We start from the raw sequence: 21,601 nt of genomic DNA, 5'->3' as shown, positions 1-21,601 counted from the left end.
ATAAAAATGTTTTTTTTGTATCGACACAAGCACTGCTTCCCTCCTGTTCCATTTGGAATTGATAAAAGCTACCATACTGTCCCTACTTGATTACTGTGACATCGTGTATAAATCAGCCCAAAGTACTGTACTGAAAAAGCTTGATTCCATTGATCACTGCCTTAATATTTGCATTGAACTGCCCAAATAGGACTCACCACTGTGATCTCTACATTGGGTCAAACTTAACTTATCTTAATGATCGACGGCTTGTGCATCAGATCTTATTTATTCACGATGTACTTACAAACAAATACGCAGCCTATCTGCTGGATCTCCTCTCTGTTTCAAAGAACAAATTTGACCTAAGGTCTTTGCTCATTTACCAGTTGTGGTTGTTGTTGTTTGACTTGCATCCCACTGGGATTTTTGCACACAGCGTTGGTGTACGGTGCTTTTTCTGGAATATTTTGCTGTTTTTTCCTGGATTTTATGTTTGCACAGTCACAATCACTTTAAGATGTTTTCTTGTTCATGTTTTTGTTTTTTGTTTGTTGCGGTTGCACCCGATTCAAGAGCCGAATGGCTCACAGGGCTATACCAAATAAATTAAACTGAAAACTTAAACCTGATATTTTGAAATGTAGCTATTTTCAATGAGAAAACGTGTGCATTTGTGTCTTTCGTTCAATAAAGTCCTGCTCACAAAAGCAAGGTTTGTGGGGAATAATTAGGCATTTTCTGTACTTTTGAGGCGTAAGCAGTTAAAAAAATAACACTTAGTACCCAGGAATAAAAATAGTGTTACATCGTGTATAATCGATTATTCTCTCCGGCCTCGTGATCCTCATCTGCCCCGTCCCGTTTGTAAAGTTCTGCTCTCTGCCTTTGGCAAAACCAAAAAAACACAAGCATCATTAGCATCTCATGTTGCATATCATTTCTATGTATGCTAATCAGTTGGCAAGTGCCGCGCAGCATAAACACCACGACTTCCACGCAAAAGGGGAGCGCGTGTCTAAGTGGCCAGACGTTTCGGGCAACGACCTCCCTGCTCTTACCAGGGTTCACCAAGGAGGGAAAAGCCTCGGCAAGTCTCTTGCCACTTTTGCTCAGCAGGGTCTTGCCAGTGACCGCAGTGAGTGGGTGATGGTTACTTTGTCGTTGTCATTTTATTATTACATGCTTTTATTTAACTCACTGTGTCTGTCGTTGTCGTATCCTCAAATATTGTAACTCAATAATTACCCACTTTCTAATGTGGTATCGACTGAAAACTTGGTATACTTATGTCATACTGATGACAATATTATTCTTCTATCATAAAAAATAAATAACATTTTAAAACATTCTTTTTACACTGTTATGTTTCGGCTTGCCTCTCATTGTCCACGGTCAACTGACATTGGCTGTAAATGACCACGGTCCCTTACGCTGGGGCAAGCTTCGAGGCTACTTCCTGGAGTTCTGCACTGCTTTCATAACGACAGTACATTTGTAATGAAAGACTCCGTCAGGCACTGCTGGTCTCCGCTTGTCTTTTATTCAGGTTCTTCTCCGCACCCCGCTGGTCTCCTCCACGGACCAGCATCGTCTCGCGCGCGCCCCGCGCACGCTCCCTCTCGCGTGCCACGCATGCTCCTCCGTTAGATCCTCTACTCCCGCACTCCCCACACCGCTGGCCGATGGCGTGCTGAGGTTCTTCGGCCACGTGGCCGATGGCGCGGATCTCTCTCTCACCACCCAACGTGGGTCAGACTCTTAACTTCCCCGACTGCCCTGATCTCTTCCGGGCTCTCACTTATATCCATTCCCCCCACGTGACCCTGACGTCTCCCCTTCCGGATCGTCAGATCCGGCCTTCCCATACTACCCCGCTGGCTCCGCCTCCATTCACCTCGCCTCCCATTGGAGCTGAGGTGAACGGTGGCCCCTCCCACGCGCCCCGCAGACCAGGCTCCGCCCCCCAATACCCTGGGCCGTGTGATTGGACCAGAGCCCAGCAACAACCCCATTTACGCTCGCATTACACATGTAAGGAGTAAGATTTTAGCAAGGGACTTTCTCTGGTCTGGGACCAACTTGCCCAAGCATGGGAATTGGTTTATTTATGCTATTTGAATATAATACTTTGAATAGTGTAATTTATGTACCTTTAATATACTATTGTTGTATATATAGGCATTTTTCCAAAATTCATATTAAGAATAATTCGGCCAATATCTTTTTTAAATAATAAATAAATGAAACCAACACTCAACCCCGCTATCCCTCACAAGCAACACAAAGCATCTGGAGGTCATAAAAAAAGCATTAAACAACAAACTTCGGGGTAAAGAGGGGTTAGCGACTATCTGTAAATCTCCAGATTGCCAAAGAACCGCACTCACGGACGCTCTGGACAGTTCACAAACAAATATGCAGAGCCATAAAAAACACACGCACATAGCAGAGACACACAACATTACAACTGCCGTTTTCTTTAACGGTAAAAGTTTTAAACGCAGCAAAAATAACAAATCAACGTTATAGACTGCAGTCTATATTAGTGGCTTCATTATTATTACTTATTTTATTTCACCTTTATTCAACTCGTATATTATTTTGTATTGTATCTTCTATCCATGTAACTTCACCAACATAACCAAGGAATGTGAATTCTGGCAGTCAAGAAAGTGAGGGCATTCAGACGCTGTCGCCTCGACAGACCTGGTTTTCACCTGAGGACGGCTGCTTGCGTTGTGGCCGAAACGTCGTGAGAATTATTTTATTATGTTTTATTTTTATTATTTTATTACTTCCCTTCTACGTGACTTTACCGAAAGAACCAAGAAGAAGTGAGGGCTTGGTTATATCTCCAGGCTCGAGGTATCAAAATATAACACTAGGATAAACACCGATCCCTGGTGACACAGACTTATAACAAGGCTTGGCAAAACCCTCGGAATAATGATAGTAACGAGGGGCATTACGAATCTTGGTTAAACAAACCAAATAACAACCACGTGATATTAGACCAGGGGTAACCCATAAGAGATACAAGGAATAGGTTCAACACACACAAGACCAGATAATATGTATTCCATGGAATCAAAGCCTCCCTGGCCACCTTTGTCTTCCAACAATTTGACACAAACATGGTAGCCACAATTACGTATGAAGGGTGTCTGGCCTCGAGATAACAAACACTACGAAGGGGGGGGGGGATGCAAACAAGCATAAACTTGACGAAAAACAGTCTGTTCGGGGTCATCAAGGGAAGATGGGGGGGGGCAATCAGGCGCGGCCGCGGAGAGAGGACGGTGACAGAGGGCATCTGTTTGTTTTCTCTCGCAAGAGGCGTGCAGAGAGGGGAGGGAATTTCAGATATAACCAACGACACAGATCATGCAATTTAGTCTTGCAAAGGAGCAGGCTGCGGGAAGTCTTGCAAAGGAGCAGGCTGCGGGGCTTGGCCTCAACATTAGCAATGGGTGTGGTGTCTCGCAGAGAAGAGGGGCGAGGTGATGCTCGGTGCCGAGTTCGGCATGGATCGACAGAGTATCGCTGAAAGTTTTATTTTACATTTATCCTGATGTTTTGAGTCTCTTGCAAAGTCAAGGATTGCGACAAATTGTATTGTACTTAGCTTTCACAGTTGTTTAAGAGGTGTGCGAATACCATTCACAAATTTTGAGAGTGAGTGCCAGCAGACAAGCAGCGCACAGTCAGAGCCCTCTTGAAGGAAGGGCGGAGAGCACGGAAGTTGAGCAGAGCAAAGGCGAAGCCCTGAAGTAAGGGCGAGTTTCCTTGTGAAGCTGGCAGCTGCCCGATCAAGGAGAGAGCCAAACGACGTCTCGGACCGAATCCGTGAACATAAAGCAGACCTGAAACACGCTAGGACGAACACCTCAGCCGTGGCAGATCACTGTTATAATTCAGTGGGTTCACATGACATTGACTTCTCCAAGACGGAGGTTCTCTGCAAGCCATCCGGCTACAATGAGAGATTCGTTCACGAAGCAATCCACATATACAAACACAGACAATTTCAACCGAGAAGATGGATTCTGGCTCGGCAATCATTGGAAGAACGTGATAAACCAATTCGGGTCTTGATTGATTTTGTTTTACGGTGACTTTCAGACTGCAGTCCATTCGCTGGCATTGCCTCTTAGTACCTTTCACGCGACGGTCAATGGTATGGTTTATAGCAGATAGTATAATAATAAATAGTATATTTCGATTTAAAGCTTTCGTGACTGCAGGGATTCATCTTCTTGGTTCTTTCGGTAAAGTCACGTAGAAGGGAAGTAATAAAATAATAAAAATAAAACATAATAAAATAATTCTCACGACGTTTCGGCTACAACGCAAGCAGCCGTCTTCAGGTGAAGAATGAGACACTACCAAGCTAGGAGCTTATATATACGCTGGGTTGGAGGTGCAAGAAGAGCGCCTTAACAAAAAGAATGTGCATATGAAGAGGAATTTAGCATATTCATGGGAAATCCGTAGGAGGTGGGCGGGGGGGTTTCAAAGTCATATTATGCCCATGCATTATGCAGGATCAGCAGCACCAAGGGAGGGTGTACGGAGTAGCATTAACAAAGGAAAGGAATGTTAATAGTATGTAGCTGCAGTTACTAAACAACCACGTAGAAAACTAAAGTATAAACTACATAAAAAACTAAAGTATAAACTGCATAGCACCATCAGTGTACTTACTATACTCTACAATAAGCTGAGTTACTAACAGCAAGTAATACATTCCAATTCTACGTCGTAAAAATTATATAATATGCTTCCATCTAAACTTTATTCTCTTACATCACACGAGCATACACCGTACTATATACTGCCATAGATAAGCCCAACATTAAATTATATACTGTATTGCTATAAACCACCCTATACCTTATACATTTTAATATAACACTGTATTATTCTACCCACCTTAATGTGTATCACACTGCTATATGTTTACTATATAATTACGATACTATATATTACTTTTTACATTGTATTAAGCATATAAATGTTATACTTTTTGTTATTATACACTGTACAATTGACCGTCGTGTCAATGGGTGAGTCGTGGGGGGAAAACTTGCAGCGGAGCAAAGAATCCATTCCCTGCGGAGAATACACTGCCAGTGAGTGGAAACGCGGTCTGAAAGTCACCGTAAACGTGAACACAATCAGCTAAGATCCGAAATGGTTTATTACGTCCTTCCAATGATTGCTAAGCCAGAATCCATCTTCTCGGTTAAAATTGTCTCTGTGTTTGTATATGTGGATCGCCTCATGAACGAATCTCTCATGATAGCCAGATGGCTTGCAGAGAACCTCTGTCTTGGAGAAGTCAATGTCATGTGAGCCCACTGAGTTGTAACAGTGATCTGCCACGGCTGAGGAGTTTGTCCTACCGTGTTTCAGGTCTGCTTTATGTTCACGGATGCGGTCCGAGACATGTCGTTTGGTTTCCCCAATGTAACTGCTACCACAAAGGCAACTTAGTTTGTAGACGCCAGGGTACTGTATGTCTGGAACCACATCTTTTACAGACGGTACCAGATCACGGATTTTGTGTACTGTGTTGAATCGGACCTGGATCTTGTGTTTAATCAGGATTTTGGAGATCTTTTTTGTGACCCCAGCAATGTAGGGTAAGGTGATGGTCTTGAAAGGCTCCTCAACAGGATCCTTCTTGATGGTTGGAGTGATGGCTTTGCGGATTGTGTAGTCGGAGTAACCATTAGCCTTAAGAGCTTGGCGTACGTGTTTGAGTTCACTGGAAATGTGTTCCTGGTCGGAGATGCATTGGGCTCTATGATATAGAGTCTTGATGAGGGAATTCTTCTGGGATGGATGGTGGTGGGAATCCGGTTTTAGGTAAGCATCCGTACGGGTGGCTTTCCTGTAGACAGAGTGGCTCATTGAACCATCAGGTCTCCTTTTGATTAGGACATCCAAAAAGGGTAGCTTGCCATCTTTTTCGACTTCCATGGTGAATCTGATGGCTGGGTGTATGGAATTGATGTGGTCGAGAAATTGGTCTAGAGCAGGCCGGCCATGTGGCCAGATGACAAAAGTGTCATCTACGTACCTCTTCCATAAGGTCGGGCGTAGAGTGGCAGTCTGGATGGCGTCCGTCTCAAATTTCTCCATGAAGATGTTGGCTACAACCGGAGATAGGGGGGAGCCCATTGGGGTGCCCTCAGTTTGCTTGTAGAAAGTTCCATTCCAGGTGAAGTATGTATTGGTTAAGCAGTGTCTCACCAGGGGGGGTACCCCAGCATTCAGTCCTTGATGAACCAAGTCTTCAATGATTTCGATGGTGTCAGGTACAGGAACCTTGGTGAATAAGGAAACCACGGTTTATAGCAATACAGTATATAATTTAATGTTGGGCTTATCTATGGCAGTATATAGTACGGTGTATGCTCGTGTGATGTAAGAGAATAAAGTTTAGATGGAAGCATATTATATAATTTTTACGACGTAGAATTGTAATGTATTACTTGCTGTTAGTAACTCAGCTTATTGTAGAGTATAGTAAGTACACTGATGGTGCTATGCAGTTTATACTTTAGTTTTTTATGTAGTTTATACTTTAGTTTTCTACGTGGTTGTTTAGTAACTGCAGCTACATACTATTAACATTCCTTTCCTTTGTTAATGCTACTCCGTACACCCTCCCTTGGTGCTGCTGATCCTGCATAATGCATGGGCATAATATGACTTTGAAACCCCCCCGCCCACCTACGCATTTCCCATGAATATGCTAAATTCCTCTTCATATGCACATTCTTTTTGTTAAGGCGCTCTTCTTGCACCTCCAACCCAGCGTATATATAAGCTCCTAGCTTGGTAGTGTCTCATTCTTCACCTGAAGACGGCTGCTTGCGTTGTAGCCGAAACGTCGTGAGAATTATTTTATTATGTTTTATTTTTATTATTTTATTACTTCCCTTCTACGTGACTTTACCGAAAGAACCAAGAAGAAAAATAAATAGTATAACAGTGTAATGTTTCTGACTTTAACATCCTGCTAATTTTCTCGCATTAACACAGCTTATTCAATGCTAAATTCTTCTTTTGATATGTAAACTCCTTTGTCAAGACGCTCTTCTCCTCCCACCCAGCTTAAAATAGGCTGCCAAGCTTAGTGTTCATTGGAGTGCCGTCTTTCAGACAGCTCCTCTGTCTTCACCCGAGGACGGCTGCTTGTGTTGTGGCCGAAACGTCGTGAGAATTGTATTTTATTATGTTTTATTTGTATTACTTTCCTTCTACGTGACTTTACCGAAAGAATCAAGAAGATAAATGCGATTACCTCCATAATTAGCATAATATATGCACATAATTGCATGAATTAGCACAATTTCCAATAATTACACATTTTTCCAATCTTCATTTGATTTTTATTATTTTTCTTAAATTTTCAAGACCCAGCATATACAACACTATGCACTCCCATAGTCCCTACGATGAATACATATTTTGATTTAAGGCTGTGGGCACTCTGGAAACAAACTTCCACATGGAAAACTCCAACCGTCAGCTTAAGTACAATATTGAAATGCTATTATTTTTTTCCCCTTGCACATTGCCCGTCTTTGTAATGTACCAACGCCCAATTACTGCCACGGTTGTAAACTTCTAGGGCCATTTTTATGGCAGATTAAAGTGGCATAGGAATGCATTTCTTACGTGAAATTGTTCAACTGCTCATTGTACATGGAAAAGAATGACTGCCAGTTAGGACAATTGGGAAGGTTTAAAAAAACATTTGCCTATATTAGGTACATACCACTAGTCCTGGCACATGAATTGTAGACCACCTAATCGTTTCCATACTCACCCTCATGAACTGGGCTATGGTGTAGTTACACAAAGTGCTCGCAACACCAAGCAAAGACCCCACAAGACAAAAAAGTAACGCAGAGTTGTATTAAATCAAGTTAAGCAAAGCAACTGAAGATCAGCGCAGCCACTCCCAGACCAAGGACGGGAGCAGCACCTGTAAAACAATTGAGAGAAAGGGCTGGTGGGTAACTGCGAAGCCGTTAAGCTAGGGGTTCCACATCCCAGAGGTTGTGGGGGCATTTGACCTATCCAAGTTTAATACGAGAGTTCACCGCCGATCGCCGATCAGTGGGATAGGCGCCGCCGTTTGGGCCATCACCCAATCAGAGGGATGAGCCGAAGTTAGGAGCGGAGCTTAAAGGCTCTGGGGAAGTAACCATCTAGAAGGATCGTGAGGGGGCGTGTTGGTGACGTAGGTCAGGGGATAAGGGAAAGCGGATGAGAGTTCATGGTCAGTGTGCGGAGTCAGAGCGGGACCACGTCGCGCGCCTCCAGAACGCCAACGGCCACGTGGCGGGCCGGAGGCTTCCTCCCAGCGAGGCACCTGTCAGCCACCTGTCAGTGGCGCGCGGGAGAAGTTGTGAGCGAGCTGGCGCGAGAGAACACCTAACCGCGCGGGAACGGGAGTGCAGCCGTGTCGGAGAGAGAGAGCGGAGCTGTCCAGCTGTGAAGGAGTAAATAAACAATAAAGAAGACAAGTTCCAGATCGTAGACGCAGTGGTTTATGTCACAAGTATTTGGCCAAGGTGTGAAAGGCGTGCTTTTCAATTATGTCACTAACCAAGGTTTGCCATTTAACACTGGTGTATGGGTTTAGTTCAGCATGTCACACATCTTATGTTATTAAAAAAACAATCACAAATATCATATTAGGTCTGTTAAACAGCTTGCCATCTTAAACAAATATTTACATCCGACGACCAAAGGACATAGGAGGATCATGACAATATCTGTTGGGCATACCTTCAGGGCACTGCTGTAATATCAGCGTTTTGAACCTTTTCAACTAGTTATTGGGGAATGGTTGTAGTTGGATTTGGATGTCATAGGCCCTTTCAAAAAGGAGAAAGAAACAGACTTCGACGAACAAATTGCTTCCCCCAAATTGCATAAAGTTCCGTATCGAGATTAAGTATTAGACTGCTAATCCAAGAGGTCAACATTAGAGAGTCATTGCCTCATGGACGTCCTGGTTTAACGTTAATCGAATCAGATGGTATGAAAAATAGATTTTACCCTTTCTCTTTGGTTCTTTCGGTAAAGTCACGTAGGTATGAAATAAAATAAAATCACGACGTTTTGGGCACAACACAAGCGTCCGTCATCATTTATTTGAGGCTTTCGTGACTGCAAAAATCCATACTCCTTGGTTCTTTCAGTAATTTATTTTATACCTACGTGACTTTACCGAAAGAACCAAAGAGTATAGATTCCTGCAGTCACGAAAGCCTCAAATCAAGATTTTACCCTTTCTAGCAATAAAACAGGTGTTAATATATTTCACAAATAGATACCTTTTACAAGGAATTAAGTCTGCATTAACCATACATACTTTTGGTAAAGTGCTCCTTTTATATAGGTATCGTCTTTGAAACGGATTGGTCTACACCAGAGACAACCTTCTTTATGGCCTAGTCCGAGTCAAACCAGAAAACGCCAAAAGGCGAACAGTAAAGACAATCCATGCATCAGAGCATTTATATCCCTGGGCGAGCAGATACATCATGGGACCTTTTTGCCAGTACCAAAGTATGAAAAATAGCTTTTACCCTGAGACTGGAAAAAAAAAATGTGCCATGAAAAAAATCTGGTATCTTTACCTTTGGATGCAGATGTAGAAACCTGTGGCGGCTGCTGTTTTGCAGGGCTGCTTGGCTCAGCAAGATCTGAGAAGGGCTTGGCAATCACGATGGGGCCCAGCATCACATCTTCCACCACATACGACGGTCCTGAGTGAGCGGACCACATTTGTAATGTGGCGAATGTCCAAGGCTTAAGCGCTTGGTCTTTTGTAGCCCATATTACCAGGTTTCATTCAATGCAATATTGTTTTACATTGTCCCAAAAAAGTGATTCTGCCAATTTTTTTATGATTAGATCGGGATGTCGCACTGGGGCACAGAAATTGTGAGTTCAGCTCTGATAGTATCGCTGAACGTTTTATTTTACATTTATCCTGATGTTTTTAGTTGCGGACTGCAATAAGTTGTATTGTGCTAAGTTAAGAGTTGCGAGAAGCTAAGGTGGTGCGAAAATACATGTTATAATAAAATACATTGATTCACGATTTCGGGCGCAACACAAGCGTCCATCATCAGGTGCTTTCCCACCTGATGGATGCTTGTGTTGCGCCCGAAACGCCGTGATTTATTTTATACCTACGTGACTTTACCAAAAGAACCAAAGAGTATGGATTACTGCAGTCACGAAAGCTTCAAATCAAGATTGCATGTTATACGTTTGAGATTTGAGCGAGGAGCTGTGACAAGCAGCCGACAGTGGCAGGAACCCTCCTGAAGGAAGGGCGGGGACCACCAAGGGTAGTCGCGCTAGCCAGCTGCTACTCGGAGGACCAGCAGCGCAACAGCCAATGACTAACCACGAGCGTGCGGACTCGGAAACCCGAGCAAACTCCAGCAAAAGTCGCGTCTACAAGGATCAACAGTGTCTGGTGCCAAGGGGAGGGGTGGGGGGGTGACACTGCAGCCAGTGGATGGGGTGCGAGTGCTGACGTGAACATCACGCACATTGACGCAGACTGAGGCAGACCCCATCATCCCTGCCAGCACGGGCACTGCTGACAGCACGAGCATCGTGTCGACTCAACCACTCAGCGGTGGAGAGACTGACAAAGAGCAGGCAAGGGTGCCGTGTGTGTGCGTGACACGCAGACCCGAGGTATTTTCGGTAGAAGAAACGCCGCACCTCGGAAGCCGCCAACTCCATTAGCAAAAACAAGCATAACGGGACTAAGATTGTTACAAAAAGTACTGCGTTTCAAAAAGGGTTGCCATCCCAAGGTGGTACGTTAAGTATTATCCGATCGTGAAGAGCATTGTTCTGTTCCTTGCGTTACAGGAATACGGTCGTTTAGAAGTATATCAGTCATTCAATTCGTTAATTGCATCACCTTACCAATGAATTAATTGATGACACTAAACATTTATAAGCATCTATTTTACGAATCTACACTCATTGGAATACTACGGTGGTGAGATTCTTCTTTTGATCAGACTCTTGCTGGGGGGGATGCATAAATTGAATTCTGGTTGCAGATTTCTTAGCATTGTACTGCATCACCCTCGCATATACAAACAGCTTTAGATTGCAAGGACAGTATTTACCTGCTATTTATCGTCTAGGAATGTTTTTACGTTTATTTCTATCGAGTTTACCTGGCACATTACAGTACTTATTTCAATCGTGATGCCTCCATTTTTGATTGCCACATACCTAACACCATTCTTTAGGTTAGGCTTACATAGGGAATGTCGCAGTTTGGCTTTTGACATTTTGCAAGAACTTAACGCCCTTGATATTCATGGGTCTCCTGTATAAGACTAAATGGCTGATTACGACAGTTGTACTCAGGTCACTGCTGCCACATTCCTGCGCCTTCTTCCACTGGGGCACGTGGACTCGCAGCAGCTGCACACCGAGTCCGAGCCATCAGCAGAGACCCACCTGCATTGCACACAAACGTCGTCTGTAGTTACACAGGCAATGCTCAAATTGAGAAACGTGCCGATTGAGCACCCGTTTAGGGCAAGCAACGTACAGTGGTGTACCATTTGGCCAGCATCACACTCGACCAGACTTATGGTGACAATACCACTCGATGGGAGCAGTGACCAGGAATACAACTCTGGGCGTAGTTTTGTTTAACAGTATGATGGCACCCGACCTGTAGTCAGAGCCTTATAGGAAAAGTACTGCAAGTATTTGTAGCATTAAGGGGCAGTCTGTGGCCAGCACCACTTCCAATGTCGTGTTATACACCAGCCCTGGTGATCAGCTTGAGAAAAATCTACGAAGGTGAAGCTCAGTTGATGCTCTTGACATTAGCCACGAGTGAGATTTGAACACTGGCTACCAGGCTCATAGTACAGATTTCTCAAAATGAGCTCAAGCGAATTCCGTACGTCGTATGCAGGCTTCTACACTTGCTAAACTCAAGACAAGTGCAGGCTCAGACCAATAACCACCTGAATACATCTAAACAAGAGCAGACCCGTGGGACTGCACAGGAAATGTTGTAATACCAGTTGCAGCTAGAAACCGAAGTCAGGTCTCAGGGATCTTTGTCGAGCACATACAAGCAATATGGTGTAGTCCACATGCAAGGCATGGATTGAGCTATTGGATGGAAGACACTGAAAAACAAATTGCTGGGCAATGCAAGGAAGCAGACCAACCTGTATGCAGCTGAGGGGCTGCAGGTGCAAGCTTTATTGACAGCCGTTGGAGATGTAGCAACATCTGCAATCTTCAGCTGGCAGAAGACAAAAACCTGGACCGAGAAGAGGAAGGTGGTTTCTGTAGAAGCCTGCATGACAGTAGAGGACTTGATCGCCATTGTTGGTCAAGGTCGCAAGGAATCTATGAAGAAGCAAAGGACGTCGTCTTCATAAAAAAACAATTAGACAACTTCAAAAAATACAATTGCCAAGGCCGAGTGCAGACTAAAAGCGCAGCCAGGAAAGTGCTTGCGTCAAGTCACTGCTTGTGGAAGAATCTAAGATAAACCATGGGACCTCCTTTGCCAGTACCAAAATATGAGAATAGGTTTTTCTTTTTTCTGGCAACAGGTGTTAAAACACCAAACCGAAACCTATTATAAGTGTAATGCGAGCGTAAGCGGGTTTCGCTGCTGGGCTCTGGGCCAATCATACGACCCGGGGTATTGGGGGCGGAGCCCAGTATGGGGGCATATGTGAAGGTCCGCCGCTCACCTCGGGTCCAATCGGAAGCAAGGTGAGTGGGGGCGGAACCTAAAGGCGGAACCTAAAGGCGGAGCCAGCAAGGCGCTATGGGTAGGCCGGATCTGGAAGGTTCGGAAGGGCGTGGTGAGAGGGAGGAGACAGGATTACGTGGTGAAGGGGATATAGGGGGGAGCCCAGGAGGGCTCTGGGTCAGTTGGGAGAGTCACGAAGCTGGACCACGTTGAGTGGCCGGAGGGAATCTGCGCCATCAGCCACGTGGCTGGAGGAGCTTCGGCACACCGTCGGCCAGCGGTGTGCGGAGCGGAGGAAGCGAAAGGACTGACGAGAGAGCACGTGCGGGGCGTGCGCGAGGAGCAGCTGGTCCGCTGCCGGGACCAGCGGGGTGCGAGTGTCAACCAGAATAAAGAGTGACGGAGACCAAGCAGTGTGTGGCGAAGTCCTTTATTACACAAGGAATCATGTCTGCATTAACCACAATACTTGTGGTCAGAATGCAAAACAAAAACTGATGATATATGCATCATCTTTGAAACCGATTGGTGTAAACCAGAGACGGCTTTCTGTTCGGCAGAGTCTCTAGGCTCAAAAGAAAGCCGTCTGGTATGGACCAATCATTTTTCAAAGACAATGCATATATGAGAGTTGTGTTTGCATTCTGGACCACAAATGTTGTGGCTAATGCAGACATGATTCCTTGTAAAAAGGATTCCGTTTGGTGTTTGAACATCTTAACACCCGTTTTGCTGCCAGAAAAAAAGGGGACAACCCATTCTTAAACCACAAATAAAGTTTAGGGACCTCGGGCATATATCTGGCCTATTTTTCAATACCAAGCAAACATCCTGAAGGGGTTATAGTCTAAATTGCCATCCTGGTAGTAGCCATTTGCATAATAGGCAATAAACGTCCTCATCACCACTGACCGGTCATGAGCATCAGCGTGAAGCTCAGCTGCTGCTGCCTAACCTTTGCACTGCTGAAGGGGATCCATGTGGGTTGGATGGCATTGCTGGACACGTTCCCCTTCCTGCAGTGAGGAGGGGATCAGGCACACATTCTCTACAACGAGCAGAGGTGGGTGATGCTCAACAGCACTAATTGTGATCAGTCTTATTGCAATGCCGTTAACAGCTTACAACAAGTAGACAAGCAACGATTTACAGAACCATATTTTCAGAGTATATTTAACATCACAATGTGCAAGACTTATATCCAACGAGGACCAAATAAGATTAAGTATGACACTTGATGCAATGAATGCTATGTAATGGAGTCTAATTAAGGGGACCGTGGTTCACAGTATGCAAGGCAGAATGTTTGAGGCAGGCCACGACACACAGGAGCTTGATGTGAACCCATCAGTAAAGTTGGCACCAAAAACCCCCACGACAGACAGCACAGGGAGACTTTCCATTGGTGGATTTACTCGCCGTCATTTTCAAGCCTCGCAAAGCTAAAGCACACGAAACGGCACGAAGTTTTTAAAGACAGTGGTAGAATTGAAAGCAGTTTAGCTGGACTTCAAATTAAGCAAATGTCAACAAGAGACTGCTGGTGAACTCGCCTGGGATAGCGGCAAACGACCGGCACGGCGACATAGTTTGTGCGGATAATGCCCGTTGGACGTGAGGCGGTAGTAGAGGTAGTTCTCGTTAAGAAAGCAGCCCTGCACTCATCTAAGGAGGGAGGAAGACGTGGGGTTTATTACCTAGTGCGATACTAGTGGAATTTAAAACAGCTCAAACACCTTGGTGAAAGACCCAATGCAGCAGTTCCTTGGTTTAAATAATTCACCTAGCTCATGTCCACCATAAAAACCACGCCCATAACCATGGCAGATGCAGATTCCTGATGTATTATGGAAGAATAAGAACGCTCTAATGTACGACTGGTCATCCAGAACAGACCTTGATGTAATAATGCAATCACCCATCTACAAATACCAAGGGGACTTCAAAGCGATACACCCCACTGTTATTGATGAAGTTTGGCTTGACTCGAATGCAGAATTATAGTGGTTCTTCCCCCCTCCCTATTCAAATATGCTCAATGTCTCCCCTATTGCTATAAAGTAGATTTCTGTTTATGTGATTGTGGTTATGGTTGTACTTTATTAATCCCTAATCTCTGGCATTGCATACAATGAAACAAGAAATAGTAAAAAAAGAGCAATGTATTACAATACACCTTAGACGTTATTGTAAAAAGTCCATCCTATGTGTTCACATTTTTTTATATTTTAGGCAGGAAATTAGTTTTCAAGTTGAATTTTTTTCTGGGGGGGGGGGGGGACTCCATGGCTACGGCCTTGAAGAGGGCGTTTCCATATCGCTATATCGCTTTGTGCAACTAACCTGCATGAAGAAATGCATTGAGATAAAAATTTGGAAGTGCGGTCCTGAAATGTCTCGCTTGCACCATTTGTGGGTGGTAGGGGTTCCAACGGTGGCTTTGCGTGGCGCTGTTCGCACGAACTCCATCGTGCACCGTGCTGGCCTTGAATAGGTGCTCCTTAAAATCGCTACTGACCACTTATTTTTTGGGGGGGGGGGAGGGGGCAGTGTTTGCCTCCCTTCTCCCCCTGCATCCTCTCGTCTTGGCGGTCACGTGTCTCGTGCTCCCCGCAGCTTCCTCTGCCTGGGCTCCGTCCTCGCGAGGATTCGCCAGTCGCTGGGACGAGTGGTAGAGGGCGCTGCTGCTGCTGTCGCCACGTGACAACCACATCCCACATTCTCTCAATACCACCTCGTGTGTACAGACACTGCCGTGCGCAAGAATAGAATTGCGGCGTCTCTCGGTGAACTGGAAAAGCGTTACTGGCGACATGAGTTGCCCACAAGAGCGCTGCCTGGACGAGGTGGGTGGGTGCCTTTGTTGTGCGCCTGGCACTGCAGCAGTCACGTGACACGACGTGATGGCTGCTGGGCACGGGGCCCGCACGTAGATGATTAATAATCCTCTAGTGCATGGGAAAACGGGGCGTTTGGGGACATTAACTCTCCCTTGCACGTTCCTTTTTACGATAATAACGCTTTCTAAAAATATGGCTTGTGACTGATTGGCACGGCTCTTGCAAACTTACTTGAAATAGTGAATTGTACAACATTTAACTGAACATCATGGCCTTGTTCCTTTCCATTGTAGTAACAACGAACTGTGCACTCGCGTTGATAATTTGCATATATCAGGCTCTACCTTGGCAACTTTCCACTACAATTTCAAGAGTCTAATGCAGGGGATCTACAGCCAAAATATCGAGCCAGGTTTCAACCAGCAGCTTCGAAGCAGCAGGTTGAAAATCCCTGGTGTGAGGTTCATACTGTCGAGTCATGCACGTGGCTTTTTTGAATTTGTGTCAAATTAGAACGCTGCAACACCTTGCAGACTTGTGTGCACAGAAAAGGGAAGGGACTGTGTGCCCACCCAGCAACCGGCACGGGCTGTTTTTTAATTGCTCCATAAGGTGATATTGACGTCTCAACTTCTGAACTGCCTCTCCCCAGGTCTGCTGAAGCAATGCCTCTCCTCCACTCTGGGTTTCTCTGTGGGATAGAGCAGCTCCTCTGACCGTGATTATCGTGTCTTTGTACGGAGTGAGTCCACCAGCTTTCACTTCAATCGTAATGACATGATTAACAATCTTGATCCATTGTATGATGACTGAATATATGAAGTTTCTCAAGGATGCTATCAAATTGATTCAGGGCTGATATTCTCTGGCCACTTGTTTGGTCGCAACTTCTTTTTCGATGCGATCTGACCTCTGCTGTTTTTCTTATTCTGGTGTCGATTTTTAGGTTTCTTGGATCACACTGCGTTGTGAAATGTAAATTCACATGAACGATGGAAGATTTAAGAATCTGGGATTTAAAGCATGATAATGTATTGGCTTCAGGGTTAATTTCAACTATTCTAATACAGATGACAATCAAATTTTATTCTTCCTAAGTATTACTGCATGTTTACTAAACCGGTTAATCCCTTATTGATCAATGCCTCATTTTGCTTGCCTGTGTAATGGGTTCCGGAGACACTTGTAGAGGTAACTTCTTTATTACAATCCAACACTCCAACACTCCAACAGTCCAACATTCCAACTACTCTGTTACAGCCTAGGTACACAGCCTAGATACACTACTCTGGCTACGCTCTGTAACTCGCCCTCACAAGGACGTAGAGCCGGGAGTTCCAGAGTCCCACCACTCGCTCTCACAGCATCCCAGGGTCCTCAGATGGCTTGTCTTGGGTCTTGGGTCTTGAGCTACAACTGGTCCTGATCGTCCAGGGAGCTCCCCTTTTATGCCTAGTCCCCAACGAGGGGTGGGGCCGTGTGCGCCCCCAGATATCCGACAGAGCACACACAGCCCCCCCCCCCCCCCGTTGGTGGCGCCAAGGGGTTTAAGCGCCTGGGAACCCAGCGCCCGGCGCCAAGAGGCTTAAGCGTCTGGGCCGCCTGGGAACCCAGCACCCGGCGCCAAGGCGCCCAAGCGCCTGGGCCGCCCAGGGTCCCAGAGCCCCCCAGCAGCCGCTCCCCTCCCATGTCACTACATTACCCTCCTCTATGTAGCCTCCAGCCGTCCCGGCTGTCAATAATTAGAAAGTTTAAATTAACGAATAGGAGAGAGAGAAAAAAAATACGCGAGCCTCAACAGGAAAAGAAAAGAGAACAAGAAAGCAACCATAAACACCATAACTAACCTGTACAACTTTACATTATATACAAGCATCAATCAACAAAAAGGTGAAGCAATGACACGTGAACAAACGACCCGCAGCACACCTAGCCCTCCTCAGGATCCGCATAGAAAACGGGGAATTAACAACAACAAATATACAGATTCCAACGCGTTGGATGCACAACCACCGCATGGATGGCAGGGTTCCACACCACCCTGCCAGCCTCCCATCCGTCAGGTGGAGAGAAGGCGAAGACCAACATGTCGAGCATCCCTCTACACAAACTAATCCGGACGTCTGTCTACGTCCCGGGTCGAGAAGTCGTACTTCAGGGCCGACCCATGTACTGGGCAAAGAAGTCGCACTTCAGGGCTGCTCCAGTATCTACATTTTAAAATATATATATAAAATTTACATGACACAAACAAAATAAATCTGCCTGCTCCTGCCCAGAAATGGTGGCCGCACGCGCGAACCGCATCTCCAAGGCATCCCGTGCTTGCGTCCCAGCAGCCCTCAATGAGGACCACCACCGACATTACATGTCAACCGTTAGCACCCCCTGCCTTTCCAACGTGGCGTCTCCATCCTAAAACCACGCACGTCGGCCATATCGGGGGAATTTTAATGTTACCACCCCACTGCCTTTCCGACGTGGCGTCACAACCAGTAGCACGCGTCGGCCATATCGAGGGGGGACTTCAACCCAGTCTCTCTCCAAGACTCGCATCGCAGCATATAGCTGTACCGACCGAGCTGAGACCCAGTCTCTCTCCAAGACTCGCATCGCAGCATATAGATGTAACGACTGAGCTGAGACGACCCATCGTTCATTCACTGCACAACATGCACCCTAACAACTGAGGGATACAGTCCCAACATAACGGGACAACTACACCTGAATACCACGAATCTCCAGCCCACTGTTTCAACGCGCCTCGGAGTGTTTCAATCCCCGGGCCGTCAGGGCGAGCCTACTGCTCCAGACGCACCACGGAGGGTCTGAACCTCCGGTCCGTCAGGTCAAGCCGTCAGCCATAGCATGACGGGACCACACTCTCCGAGCCATGTGAGCGCACAGCCCACTAGGCTAGACATGCCACGGAGTGATTCAATCTCCGGGCTGTCAGGTCAAGCCGTCAGCCATAACATGACGGGACCACACTCTCCGAGCCATGTGAGTGCACAGCCCACTAGGCTAGACATGCCACGGAGTATCTCTATCTCCGAGCTGTCAGGTCAAGCCGTCAGCCGTAGCATGACGGGACCACAACTCTCGTGTTAGACACGCAACACGCACTGGGCCATCCTGGTCAGGATCTGCACCCCAAGATATTTGAGAGCCAGCACGACAATTCCAAATCTTTGGCAGCATGTCACCATCTCAAGATAAATGCCCCATACAGTCTATACATTGTTAACAATGACAGCACAAGCTATACATTAACAATCACGAACAAAGCTCCATACAAACCATACATTGTTAACAATCACAAGCAAAGTTTCGCACACACATTGACAACACTCACGAGCGAAGCTCCACACAGTTTACCCAACAACAATCACGACTCCCCGACGACAACGAAGAAATGTCAACAAAAATCATTAATCCGGAGCGCGTAAATGGATCAAGTGTCAGGTGCCTGGTCTCCCAACCTCCAACCTTTTGGCCGGAGCAAAGGCGACGACCAGCGTGTCGGTCGATGTGCCGGCCCTGGCGCCGGTTACAGTAAGATGGCGCTCTCACTGTCCGGTCGCAGCGCTGATGACGCGGCGTTGTTTAGTTGGACCGTGCTGGGCCCGGAAGTGACGTTGCTCCCAGCGGTCATTGCGCCCCCGGCAGAAGTGACGACACACCCGGAAGTATCCCCCACATTTGTGGTGGGATGCCGGTGGCGGGAACGGCGGTGGCGTCCACCATGTTTGTGGCGGCGGCGGCGGCGGGCTCTGGCGAGCGCTGCGCCTCTTCTCTCCCTCCCGCCATCGCCTGTGAGCGCCGCATCTCGCCTAGGAGGGAGGCGGTGGCGCAGAGCAGCTCTGCGAGGCGAAGCAGCGCCTCCTCCATCCCTGATCCCGACGCTGGAGAGGGGACGGTCGGCGGAGCAGACAGCTGCTCAGCCGGCGGTGCGGCGTCACCGTCGGCCGGCGGTGCAGCGTCGCTGTCGGCCAACGGTGCGGCGTTGTTGTCGGCCGGCGGTGCGGCGTTGTTGTCGGCCGGCGGTGCAGCGTCGCTGTCGGCCGGCGTTGGCCGCCCCATCGCTGCTTGCGCCTCGACATCGCCGCCAGGACTGAAGGTGGCTTACTTCTTGTCTCCATGGCACTTCTGACCAAATGGTATGTGTTCCGAGACACTTGTAGAGGTAACTTCTTTATTACAATCCAACACTCCAACACTCCAACAGTCCAACATTCCAACTATTCTGTTACAGCCTAGGTACACAGCCTAGGTACACAGCCTAGACACACTACTCTGGCTACGTTCTGGAACTCGCCCTCACAAGGACGTAGAGCCGGGAGTTCCAGAGTCCCACCACTCGCTCTCACAGCATCCCAGGGTCCTCAGATGGCTGGTCTTGGGTCTTGAGCTACAACTGGCCCTGATCGTCCAGGGAGCTCCCCTTTTATGGCCTAGTCCCCAACGAGGGGTGGGGCCGTGTGCGCCCCCAGATATCCCACAGAGCACACACAGCCCCCCCCCCCCCCCCCCGTTGGTGGCGCCAAGGGGCTTAAGCGCCTGGGGAACCCAGCGCCCGGCGCCAAGAGGCTTAAGCGTCTGGCCCGCCTGGGAACCCAGCGCCCAGCGCCAAGGGGCCCAAGCGCCTGGGCCGCCAGGGTCCCAGAGCCCCCCAGCAGCCCCTCCCCTCCCATGTCACTACACCTGTGCAATGGGCTCTCCCTTTCGTTGGAACATTTCATGCAAGGTGGTGACTTCCATTGTAAACTGAACCTGGCAACTCCTGTCAGACTCTGGTTCTCTACTCCCATCGTTTGCATTTCCACCCGAGTCCTCCGTTGACGACTTGGGAGATCTTGTGCTAAATCTGACACGCAGCCTTATTTACTAGCAACTATTAGATGAGGTCGTTGTGCAGGTTTGGGAGTACTGTAACTCCATCAGTGTGTAATAAGAGCCTATGTCGAACTCACGTGGTGATCGGCTTTGCCGGTCCCGCTTTACAGCCAATGGGGGGAGAGCCTGGGAGCATGGCCTCGGCGTGATCACGGGATGTCAGCTAGATGATTGGTTCTGCTGGTCTTGGCCTCAGCCAATGGGAAGACAAGTCAGGGGCGTGGTCCCGGGAGTTGATGGGGAATCTGGAACATTTGGCGCAGGCTATTGAGGATTGGCTGGAGTGTACCACGTGACCGAGGCGTTAAATAAGGAGAGAGAGGAGAGACACGTGGTCAGACACGGAACGAAGAGAGAGAGGGGCCATGCGCGAGTGGGGCTCCGGGTGCCACGTGGCAGTGCGTCTCTGGTGGGCTGTCTGCCCGCTTCCCGTTGCCTGCCAGCAACGGGGAGTGTTGTGAACTGCAAGAAGTGAAATAAAAGGACCGATTCCACAAGCCGTCTCCAGCGTGTATTGAGGATCCTGTGTCCTCGAGACGTTCCTGGTACTGTGGAGACTTAATATTCGAGTTGATGCTGACACCATACTTTGTTGTTCTCCTTGCAGTCACGCTGCCCACATGAACTTGTGGTGAACAATCTATCCAAATGCAGGTTTTTCTAACTTGTTGATGTCTCCAGCGGTGCGCAATGAGGCCGTGGATGTGGAGTCTGTGCAGGGGGAGTGCGGCTTCTCCATCGCGAGGGACAGTGCTGCGCTCCACTTCACCGCTGCTCGTGATGCCTGCCACGTGCGCGTGAAGGGTGAACACGAGGAGACCGTTGTGACTTGCGTCGATCCTAATACCCGCTGGGACTGCTGTGGTAGTAGCGAAATCGATGTTTTCCCAATCCATAACCGAACAGCTATCACGTGCCACCAATGTCTGGCCAGAATCGAATTGGATTTTGTCTACTCTGGTATTTTGTGCATTTAAATTTTTTAAGTTCCTTCCAAGATTTTTTTTAGCTCATGCCCGTCCACTCTGGAATTTGTTTTCAAATGTTTTTTTATTGCTTTTTCTATATTGCTACAAAAATA

This window comes from Lethenteron reissneri, chromosome 69 (assembly GCF_015708825.2).
Source record: "Lethenteron reissneri isolate LAM-NWPU_2019-01 chromosome 69, ASM1570882v1, whole genome shotgun sequence".
NCBI lineage: Eukaryota > Metazoa > Chordata > Hyperoartia > Petromyzontiformes > Petromyzontidae > Lethenteron > Lethenteron reissneri.
The sequence above is the reverse complement of the archived record's forward strand: the minus strand, read 5'-3'. Positions refer to the sequence as shown.